General features: G+C 33.3%; 1 pseudogene; it reads right to left on the bottom strand.

Annotated features, from left to right (window-relative positions):
• Positions 1–9,912: 9,912 nt before the first annotated feature.
• On the bottom strand, positions 9,913–10,892 carry LOC110672041 (probable mediator of RNA polymerase II transcription subunit 26c; annotated as a pseudogene).
• Positions 10,893–12,644: the final 1,752 nt, after the last annotated feature.

Raw genomic sequence — 12,644 nt, 5'->3', positions numbered from 1 at the left:
GGTGATCTTGGTGTGGACAAACTAGAGGGACAACATTTGGGGTCCTAGGTGCTTCCCAAAGGTACCAAATACATCTAGAGTGCATCAAAAGGTTAGTGCACATGTTCTTGTATTAATCTAGGGTTCTAATAAATTAATTTGTTAATTCAAAAAAAACTTAAATGGCAAATGTATATCCTAATACATATTAAAAGGTGTTTTAATATGCAATTGAACATTGAAATCAATAAGGCAAATAATGAATATTGCATAATGCATGAGACCCTAGAAGAAAATTTTTGAATTCAATGTTCTAATCTATCAATTTTCATGCTTCCGCTCCTTCAATTGGTATTAGAGCCACTATATTTGCCATTTAGATTATTCAATATATGATTTAATTGTGTGATTTGATCAAGAGTTGATTGTTTCATTGCTGGTTGGACCAACAAAGGTGGCGGCTTGGTTATCACCATGATGGTGCGCATGGTCTGGCCATGTTTGATGGGTCTAAGCATGTGCATGGTTTTTGGGCTTGAGTGTGGGCTTGGTTTCAAGGCCCATAATTAGGCCCATGACTAATTAAAATGTTTAATTAGGAGTTTTAATCACACAATTAAATTTTAATTCATTTATTTGAATGAGATTCAAATTTAAATTTTTAAATTTGGTTGAATGAGATTCAAATATGAATTTTTAAATTTGATTGAATGAGATTCAAATTTGAATTTTTAAATTTGTTTGAATGAGATTCAAATATGAATTTTTAAATTTGTTTGAATGAGATTCAAATCTGAATTTTTTAGTTGAATATGAGATATTCAATTTAATTTTATTATGTATGCTTTATTTAATTGTTAAATTGTAATATGCATGATGGATGATCATGGACAATAAAAGACCAATGTGATAGGATTTATTACTTTTATTTTTCTTTGGGTTGTAAATTAATTAATTTAATTTTAGTGGCATGTATTATAAGTGTTGTAATATTTTTGGGTTGTAATTTCATTTATTTGAGGACTTTAAAGTCCATGTTCTTGTAAATTCACCTTGGTATGCTAAGGATTATAATGTAATGGATTGCAAGAAGATTAAGGAGGTCAAGAGCATTGGTGGGACCAGTGGGAGGAATTCAAGATCAAGTGTTGATTATGTACTCCTTCAGCAACTCTTGTAATATGAATGAATGAAATGCACCTAGGAATGCCCTGATTCAATTCTTAGTGGCTCAGAATTGAATCCCTTAGAAAGTCCATGATCATACCATATTTATTGTTTATCCATGTATGCATGAGATGTATGGGAATGTATGCAAGTATATGATATATGCATACTAATTGGATAATGTGCAAAGTGAGACCATAATAGTAATTAAGCTGACCACTAAATCTTCCAAACAAATGATTAAGTTGGAAATGATATAATTAAAGTAATTATATCTTGGGCCCTCCATTGAGGCAATTATTTTAAGAAATTTTAATTATTTGCATATGATGTAATTAATTTAAGAGATTTTCTTAAGAATAATTGTTAAGCATGAGATGTTGTAAATATGTAAATGGTTTGGTGGCCAATAATGGATGTGCCTGAGGACATTAAAATTATTTGCATGTTTATTGGCTCAATGGGATCAACTTAACTAATGCAAGATAAGTCAATAATGGATGTGCCTGAGATTTTGAGCATTAGGGTCTAGGTAAAAGGATTAAATCTCACATGAGATGTGATGGGTAAGGAGTTGCTCACTTATAATTTATTGTAATTCCAATAATGGATGTACCTGAGGGTAATCAATAAGACTATAAGAATTCAATCACCCACTAGAAATCCATCCAACTAGGATTTCCATTTCCTACTTTGGAAGTGTAGGATTCGCTAAGTTAGTGGGAGGACTAATTTGATTAAAAGACCATAATCATTTTGGTTAATTACATGATACATTTACTAATTAATCTGGTTATTTCTGCAGTTAATTTTCTAATAATAATGAGCTCACCACAACCACCGCCATCCAATATCCTTGCGAGCATACTTGATCACAATAGGTTGATAGGACCTAATCTTTTTGATTGGCTAAGAAATTTGAAACTTGTCCTGAACTTTGAACATATAGGATATGTTCTCGACTCAAAGGTTTCTGGTCCTTTACCTCCAGAGGCCACTAAAGAGGAACATGAAACTTTGGACAAGTGGAAGGAGCATGATATGAGAGCCAAGTGTTACATGCTTGCTTCCATGAGTAATGAGTTACAAAAGCAACATGAAAATATGTAATATGCAAGTGAGATCCTCCTTCACCTGCAAGAGTTGTATGGTGAGCACAACAGGAATGCTAGGTATGAGATATCTAGGCAGCTATTCCGCATGAGGATGTCTGAGGGACAAAATGTTGGGGATCATGTCCACAAGATGATTCGATTGATTGAGTAACCAGAACATCTTGACTTTCACATAGATTTCCAACTACAGAAGGATTTGATTCTTCAGTCCCTTCCTGAGTCATTTGAGAATTTTGTGACAAATTTCCATATGACTAAGCAGGAATATACCTTGGCTGGTTTACTTAACATGCTTGTTATTGCCCAAAAGAATATGCCAGGCAATAAAGGAAAAGAGTTAGCTTTGATTGCATCTTCTTTTCCTAGAAAGTCCAACAAGAAGAAGGGCAATAAGAAAAAGAAACCTCAAATTCCAGGACCTTCCAAGAAGATAGCCAAACAGAAAGGGAAGACCAAAGCTGATGGAGGCAAAGGAAAGTGTTTCCACTGCTAAAAGGATAGGCACTGGAAAAGGAACTGCCCAGAGTATAGCAATCTAAAAAAGTGCAATGCCATAATGAAAATCAACTCAAGTTCAAAATATATTTGGCACTTAAGATTAGGTCATGTTGTAGAAGATAGGATTGCAAAACTGAAGAAAATGGAGATTTTATCCCTATTGGGTTATGAGCCTACTCCAACTTGTGAATCCTGCCTTCAGGACAAAATGACTAGATTACGCTTTGTTGGATAAGGACTAAGAGCTGAAAATATTTTGGAACTAATACATAGTGATGTATGTGGTCCATTTAAAGAAATGGCTAGAGGTGGTTTTCATTACTTTATTACCTTTACTAATGATAAATCAAGGTTTGGGTATTTGTATTTGATGAAATACAAACATGAATCCTTTGAAAAGTTCAAAGAATTTAAATCTGAAGTAGAAAATTAAACAGGAAAAAGTATTAAAGCTCTTTGACCAGATCGTGGAGGTGAATACTTGAGTACTGAATTTGATGAATACTTGAATGAGCATGGCATTATTTCCTAACTGACTCCTCCAGGAACGCTACAGCTGAATGGTATATCTAAAATGAGAAATTGTACCCTATTAGATATGGTACGTAGTATGATGAGCTATACTGATATGCCAATCTCCTTTTGGGGATTTGCATTAGAATAAGCTTTGCATATTCTGAATAGGATTCCATCAAAATCAGTTTCTTCCACACCTTATGAGATATGGTATAAAAGAAAACCAAGTCTTAAGCATGTTAAGGTTTGAGATTGTCCAGCTTATATCAAAAATCTAAACACTGATAAATTAGAAACCAAATCAGAAAAGGGTTGATTTGTTGGATATCCAAAAGAGAGTTTTGGATATTATTTTTATTTGCCTACATCACAAAAGGTTGTGGTAAGCAGAGATGCCATTTTTCTTAAACAACAGTTTATTCAAGAAGGAGGCAAAGGAAGGCAAATAGAATTAGAATTGGAGAATTCTGACCAACCAACAGATCAAATGGATATAGATCCATCTAGTCAACCTACACCTATTGATGAAACATCTACAGTTATTCCTCGCAGATCAACCAGGATATCTCACCCACCAGTGAGATATGGTTTCCTTCATGAAGATGAACAAGAGTTATTTACTCATGAAGAAGTAGATCATGGAGATGATCCACTTACCTATGAAGAAGCTATATCAGATATAAACTCTTCAAAATTGATTGATGCTATGAAATCCAAAATTGATTCCATGTATAAAAATCAAGTTTGGGATCTTGTTGACCCATTTAAAGGTATTGTATCTATAGGGAATAAATGGGTTTTCAAGAAGAAAATTGGTTCTGATGGAAAGGTAGAGACCTATAAAGCAAGGCTAGTAGCAAAAGGGTTTCACCAAAGGCAAGCAATTGACTATGAGGAGACTTTCTCGCCTGTTGCCATGCTTAAATCAATTAGGATTCTATTAGCAATAGCTGCATACTATGATTATGAGATTTGGCAGATGGATGTCAAAATAGCTTTTCTCAATGGATACATTGAAGAAAACATTTTCATGGAACAACCTAGGGGTTTTGAATCCCAAGATGGTTCCATGATATGCAAGCTAAAGCGATCCATTTATGGGTTAAGACAAGCTTTGAGGAGTTGGAACATCCGTTTTGATGAAGCCATTAAGTCATTTGGTTTTATCAAAAATGATGATGAGCCATGTGTATATAAGAAGGTTAGTGATAGTGCTATCACTTTCCTTATCTTATATGTGGATGACATTTTATTGATGGGTAATGACATAGGTATGTTGACAACTGTAAAGGTATGGTTGTCAAATACATTCTCCATGAAAGACTTAAGGGAGGCAACCTATATTCTTGAAATTCACTTCTATAGAGATAGAGCGAAAAGAATAATTGGTTTATCCCATAGTCTATACTTGGAAAAGGTGTTAAAGAGGTTTAACATGCTTGATTCCAGGAGAGGATTGTTATCAGTGAGACATGGTATCCACCTTTCTAAAGAGATGTCTCCAAAGACACCTAAAGAAAGAGATATAATGGCCAGGATTCCTTATGCTTCGACTATTGGAAGTTTGATATATGCAATGATGTGTACTAGGCCGGATATCGCACATGCTGTTAGTTTGACTAGCAGGTATCAATCTAATCTAGGTTTGGAACACTGGATAACTATAAAAAATATCCTTAAGTACTTGAGAAGAACTAAGGATTTATTCTTAATTTATGGAGGTGGTGACTTGCAATTGGATGGTTACACTGATTTTGATTTTCAATCAGATATCGATGATAGAAAGTCTACCTCTAATTTTGTGTTCATTTGCAATGGAAGTGTAATCAGTTGGAAGAGTTCCAAACAAGAGTACGACTGCTGATTCCACTATAGAGGCCGAGTACATTGCTGCATCAGATACTGCAAAAGAGGTTGTTTGGATATAAGGAACCCTGGTCTCACCAGAAATCGAAACACATAGAAAGGCGCTGCCACATTATCAGAGAGATAGTTGGGCGAGGCGATGTAGCCATGCAGAAAATAGCATCAGCTGAAAATCCAGCTGATCCATTCACTAAGCCTATGTCACAAGCTCAGTTAGACCGACATCTTGAAAAGATGGGTCTAAGATATTATAATGAATGGCTCTAGTGCTAGTGGGAGATTGTTAGTAGTGTGCCCTAAAGCATATCATTTAGTATGTATCTTATACATGTTTTATTAATAAAAAGTAATTTCACTTTTCCGTTTACATAATATATTTATGTGTAATAGAAAAGGTCCATTGATATTTTATTAGAAATTCTATTCTTAAGTTATTAAGAATATGAGTGACAGTATTTCTAGCACAAAGTATTATAAATTAGTTCACAATCGAGGATACTTCACACAGAACATGACTTATCCAGAAAGATTGTATTCATGTTTGTTCTCAAGGTATTTATATGAGATATAAATAAGATGGAATGGTGAGTCTCATGTCATATAACAAACATGATAGGCACTTATGCATGATAAATAGGCCGAACCAGTGACACTTATGACAATCACGTAGAGTTTACTCTTGTCAATACATTGTCATAAATCATATCAGTGCATATAATCTTTAGACCTGAGATAGCACAGTTATCTTGTATATAGGTGGTTTGAGTTTGATACTGCTTTCATACTTGTACTGTGTATGGGTATATGGGCATGTGTTGGCTTCTACTAGTTATATATGGAGATAGGTGTTGATCAAGATGGAATCTGTTACCCTAAGTAAATAGGGATAAAATCCTATGTTCATTTAATTGTTCTTGATGTTTCAAGTTCCTGGCCAGGACAAACATATTTAATCAGAAAAGAGTTTCTGATGAGAAAATCTTTTTAATCAAGAATTGGAATTAAAAGAGAACATAACATTCATAGCAAATGGGGTTTGACATAAGCTATGACTCCAGCTCGAATTGAGATTTTGTAACAGAGAGATTTTAGTGCATGGTAACATATGATTTTAGGTTCATTTAAGGTATTCTTTGTTACTGATTGGGTGGCCATGGCATGCTATACTAGGTGTCAACCATGGTCTATGAGATGCCTAAAATGATTTAGAGAAATCATTTATGGTAAGAAAAAGTTCTGATGATATTAAGAGTTGATATCATATCTCATTGCCAATTAGTGATGAGCCTAGTGAGTCACACACATACACAAGTAATCACCAAGTTAAATGTGATTTAATTGATTAATTAAATAGGTTCGGTTTGCAATAAGATTGCAAAGTCCCTAGCATGGCTTGAAACCAAATCTAGGTTATTGGATGTATAGTTTAAGTTAAATTCATATTTATATTTAAAGTGTTTAAATATGAATTTAATTATGAGAAATTAATTAATAGAGATTAATTAATTAATTTATATTTGATATAAATTGATTAGAAGAGAAGAAATAATTATTTTTGGTTGAGAACTCAAAATTACAACACAAGGGTAATTTGGTCATTTCATAAGGTGACATGTGGCACCATGAGATGGTGACATGTGGCACCATGAGATGGTGACACATGGCATCATATAAACTTGCCATTTTTCTTCCAATCATGCATAATGATTAAAGTCAAGATTAAATCTAGCTTTGACACTTGGCTTAATGTTATTAGGTCAATTAAATAAAGATGCAATCAGGTGATGACATGTGGTAAGGGTTTTAAGTGGTGACTTAATTATAAAAGGGAAAGAATGAAAGAGCAAAATAAGACAATCTGATTTTTCTCTCAAAGGTGAAGCCACCCAAGAGGCTTTCTTCCTCTCTTCTTCTTTCTCTTGAATTAAAATTGCTAGAAATTGTTTCTAGTGTCCTATGTACATCTATAACCTCTCTAAAGGCAAATCCCTAATTTCTAATTGGTTGGCAAGGCTTGAGAAGCTGTTCAAGGGGCTGCCATTGGTGATCTTGGTGTGGACAAACTAGAGGGACAACATTTGGGGTCCTAGGTGCTTCCCAAAGGTACCAAACACATCTACAGTGCATCAAAAGGTTAGTGCACATGTTCTTGTATTAATCTAGGGTTCTAATGAATTAATTTGTTAATTAAAAAAAACTTAAATGGCAAATGTAGATCCTAATACATATTAAAATGTGTTTTAATATGCAATTGAACACTGAAATCAATTAGGCAAATAATGAATATTGCATGATGCATGAGACCCCAGAAGAAAATTTTTGAATTCAATGTTCTAATCTATCAATTTTCATGCTTTCCTCCTTCAATCAGATGACAAAAGGATGCCCATGTCTGTTGCAACAATACCCCGTGGCTCTGTGTGAGTCTCTTCAACAACAAATGGTGCAAACTTCATGTCCTTGCAATTGAAATCTGGGTTTGTAGAAAATCTGTCTGATTTCTTCTTCTTCACCTTGATTTGCTGAAATTAGTATTCATTATTGAAATTATTCACCCTTCTTTTGGCCCGCTTATTGGAAAATGTAAATTTGCCTTTACTTCTTCGGATTTCCTGTATGTATAGAATAATTTTGTATCTTGATGGTGATAAATGATAATTGAATAACATCTGGATTTGATTCTGCGAAAGCTGCTGCTTGTAATAGGTCAAATCGATGAATCCTATACTTTGGTATTTTGATTCGAAACCAAAACGACTGATTGCAAACCGCTAGATAACTCGCCAAGTTTGGGTTCAGTGGAAATTGCTCTCTACTCTAAATTAGCGAACAGAATTCCTTTTAATATTTTGTCCAAAATTTGTTATCTTAGTGGCAATATGGTTCCATTCCAAATGATCTATGTCATCTGAGCAATCTGGGTGATTTAAGAATTAGCAGCTATCTGGGTGGTTCCATTCCACTTTGGGAATCTTACCTCTCTAACAGCTTGATAGCAATAATTTAACTTCAAGTATACCCTTAAGGAGGACACGTTGGTTTTTAACTTGTCAGCAATTCACTACATGGAAAGCTGCCATCTGAATTGGAAATTTAGAGGTCATATATCAAATGGACTTGTCAAAGAATCATTTCTTTGGTGGTATTATTCCTAGTGAGATCGGTGCTCTCCAACAATTGATAATTTATCTCTCTTTGGCACATAATAAATTCCAAGGACCTATACCAGGTTCAATTGGGAGCACCTGGATGTCTCCAATAACATATTCTCTGCTTTGATTCCCAAGTCTCTGGAAGCACTATCATATTTCAAATACTTGAACGTGTCTTGCAACAGACTAGAAGGGGAAATTCCTTGCAGAGGAGCATTTACAAACTTCACAGCTCAATCTTTTAGGCGCAATCTTGGACTCTGCAGAGCTCATCAGCTAGGCTTCAATAAGATTTCTGAAATATGTTTTACCAGCTACAGCTTCAGCAGTATTGGTACTAGCCCTTGTATATGTGCTGGCAAGGCGGCAAAGAAAAAAGGAGAACAGTCCTTTCTCTACTCAACCTGATTTGCTACATATAGCAACATATAGAAGGTTTTCATTCCAGGAACTCATGCAGGCTACAAATGGATTAGACGAAAGTAACCTACTTCTGAATATAGAGGGATGCTTGGTATGGCTGTTGCAGTAAAGGTATTCAATTTGCAACTAGTTTTGACACAGAATGTGAAGTTCTTTGAAGCATTCGTCACAGAAATCTTATCAAAATTATCAGCAGCTGTGCCAATGTTGACTTCAAAGCATTGGTGATGGAGTTCATGCCCAATGGAAACCTTGAGGCATTGTTGTACTCTAATTCCTATTGCTTGGATATGCTACAGAGGTTAAACATCTTACTAGATGTTGCACTTTCTTTGGAATATCTTCACTACAATTATGTTTTGGTTTTGATGATTCCTCTACATTTTTTATGTTATATGCAGAGTATGAATCACAGGGAATAGTGTCTTATGGAATCATGGTGATGGAAACATTTACAAGGAAGAAGCCCAGAGGAGAAATGTGCTTGAAAGATTGGGTACTAGGCTCATTGCAGAGTGGTGAGATGAAGGTTTCCAAACACAAATGAGAGTGATCTCGTAGCTAATGTGTATCATCTGTCATGAGTTTGGCTTGTGAAATAAAGATCAACATTCTGCACGGGCTGAAGAAAATAAAGGACAAGTATGAAAAGAACATGCCAGCCACTTGCAAATTACCATAAAATCTTTTCTTTTTCTCTACAAAAGTGGAATACTTTTTGCTTCTATGATGGTTAAGCTACTATACAGTCTCAACTTATGCTTACGTAAAACAATTTAGGAAAAGTTGTGTCCTTTGTAGTGCTGTGTAATTGAATTACATAGGACTGATTTTTCAATTTCATTTGATACGTTCTTGGCGAATTTTCAAGAATTACACAAGACCAACCTTCAAATTCTCATTGCAATTTGCAAGCAAGCAACCATGAACTATCTCCAGAAATTAGCATGCAAATGTCTAAAATTTAAAAACTTTAATATCCAAAATTCAGGGTAAATATGTTAAAAGATCAAATTGGAAAACAATAAAATTATCATAGAATGCAATAATTTCATATTCACAAATAAAATTTTCTTTTAAAAAAACTGATCCAACTCACAAAAATAACACATCATCCTCAACCTAAATATATAAACCATCTTTAAGCGTATTGCATATATAAAAGATCTGAATAAGTACAGCCTGTTAAAGACCCTTCTGCCAAAATCAGTAGCGCCTCTCTTGAGAACCACCACCTTTGTTCTTTGCGAAAAAGGTATTCCTGGGTGTTGGAATCTCATGTATGTCTATCACTTGAATTGTTCTTTGCTTCTTGGCATTTAAGGCTTCTTTGTAATTCTCTTGAAGCCTCTTCCTTGCAGAGGCCAGCCTCTCATAATCAACTTCTCTCCCTCTTTGCTGCTGCTGCTCTCTCTGTCTTTGCACACTGTGAGAAACAGAAACTGATTGTTGGGTAGGTCTAGGTGGAGCTTCTTTTCGAGGAACCAGTTTTGGCTTTCCTTCTGGTTCACAAGTTTTCTTGTCTGAATCAGAACTCCCTTTGTGAGTATTTGGAGAGTATGCAATATCAGGAACCTGGTTCTGGGAAATTTTCTGCTGTGGGGAGTTCCCATCAGCCGTTAGAGTAGAGGATGCTTGCTCTTCTTGAGGATTTAGCCTCAACCATTCATCTACAATTTCTCCCCATTTCCTGACAAGTAGCTTCACTAATCTCCGACCATCATCGGATGAATGCTTTCTCAATGTCTTCCAATGCCAGTGTCCTTGAGTGCCTCGAAGGTCATATCCATATCTGCTTAAGTTTGAAGCAAATCAACCAGAGAATCTTGAGACTGGTCAGGATTTTCTTCGGCTTATCGTCGAACAATCCTGCAAATGGATCCAATTCATCATCGTTTTCTTCATGTTCATCTCCATAAATCGACCAACTTCCACATCCATCTCCACCTTTTGCTTCTTGTCTGTTTTCTCTCTTTTCATGCCCATCACTAATCCTGCCCGTACTCGTACATCGACCGGACGAGCTCAATGCGTATAGCATTTCAACAATCTTATCTCTCCGCTTCTTCAAGTCAGCCCCGAAATCCAACGAAGCCACCAATATCGCAGTGTCAATAAAAGTCCAGACGTCAACACCCGTAATCTCCAGAATCCATCGAAAATCATCTATATCCATTCTGTATATCTTGATAAAAAAACAAAAAACAAAGAATTGATATAGTGGAAGAACAAAGAACTTGTATTTTTTCTTGAGCACATAATATAAATCTTTAGCGATAGAAGTCCGATGGAGAAGCAAAAAAATAAGTAATAATCTGACTCCAAATTTCACTAGGAAACCAGAGTCCAAAATTCACTGGGAAAACAAAATAATAATAATAATAATAATAATAATAATAATAATAATAATAATAATAATAATAATAATAATAATTATTATTATTATTATTATTATTATTATTATTATTATTATTATTATTATTATTATCTCTGCAATTATTTAAAAAAAATAAATTTTCATAAAATTTTGTAAATTTTATTTATAAATTTTGTAAATTTTATATCTGTATTCCTATAAAATCTATCATACTTCTAATTTTACTAAGGTTGGTAAAATTTACAATTAAAGCAATAGAAACAACATAAAAATTTTACAAGAATTGATTTAGACTAAAAAAAAAAATAATAAATAATAACAGAGCTAATATTAAAATTTTAAAAATACAAATCATGTATTTTAAGGACCAAATAGTTGACGAAATCAAATGTAAGGGTGTAAATCATGTATTTTTAAAAATATGAAATCAAGTCATTAATTTTGATATAATTGAGAGACTAAATAATATATCAAGACTTCGTTTGTTAAATAATAATTTATAGTACTCATTCATGTTAAAAAAAAAAAATAAAAATACATCAAGACTTCGTTTATTTCATAGAAAATAACTTACTTATGAAAAATATTTTTCATGGATATGAAAGTATATTTCATTGTTTGGTTACAATGTTAAACTAATAGGATGTATTTATATCATGTATATATAAATGTTTTCATGTTTCAATAAAATTATCAAAATTTAGAAAATAAAAAATAACTTAATTTTCTCTTTGATTAAGAAAATTTTCCCTTTGATCAAAAAAATATTTTTCGTTAACTCATTTTTCTGAATGCTCCAAACGTTAGAAAATGTGAAAAATAATTTTAAAAAAAAATATTTTCTATGAAATAAATGGAGTCTAAATTTCTTATTTTATCTAATTGATATATTGGATTACTATGAATAAAAAGATTATAGTTAAACATCTTATTTCAAATGGATTGATAAAAATGTATTTATTTTTAATACATAAAAATTTAAATCCATATTGATATATTTTTAAAATTTTTAAATAAAAACTTTTAATTAATTAACACTTGGGTTATTAAATCACATGACTCCATTAAAAATTTGATTGAATAAATTGAATTTTCATGAGTTAATTACTTCTTAGATTCAACTAAAATTTTGATCATATATATATATATATGTATGTATGTATAAAAGTGAAATTGAAATTAATTAATAGTGTCACACCCTACCCCTCTATAAGACATAACATGATCCCGTAGTATACCTAATGAATTACCAACTTCGTCTACTGATAACCCATTAAATACACTACAAGGGATTTTAAAACTTTTCTTACTTCTTTTTACAGTGGTGAGCACTATTTACAGGTGTTAAAAACCTTTTTGAACTGAAGTGATAGAACTAACACATTTGAATTATTTGGAATTTCTGTAAAAATTTTGGCAGAGTGCCATCTGTATTTTGGATAAAACAGTTCTTCAGAAAACCTGTAAAAAGCACTTCAATATATATTTTCAAATCTCAACTCCAACATGTTTCCCAACACAACATATTTCTCAACTCAAATCCATAGAAAT

The sequence above is a fragment of the Hevea brasiliensis genome, chromosome 14 (assembly GCF_030052815.1).
Source record: "Hevea brasiliensis isolate MT/VB/25A 57/8 chromosome 14, ASM3005281v1, whole genome shotgun sequence".
NCBI classification, from domain to species: Eukaryota; Viridiplantae; Streptophyta; class Magnoliopsida; order Malpighiales; family Euphorbiaceae; genus Hevea; species Hevea brasiliensis.
The sequence above is the reverse complement of the archived record's forward strand: the minus strand, read 5'-3'. Positions and strand labels throughout refer to the sequence as shown.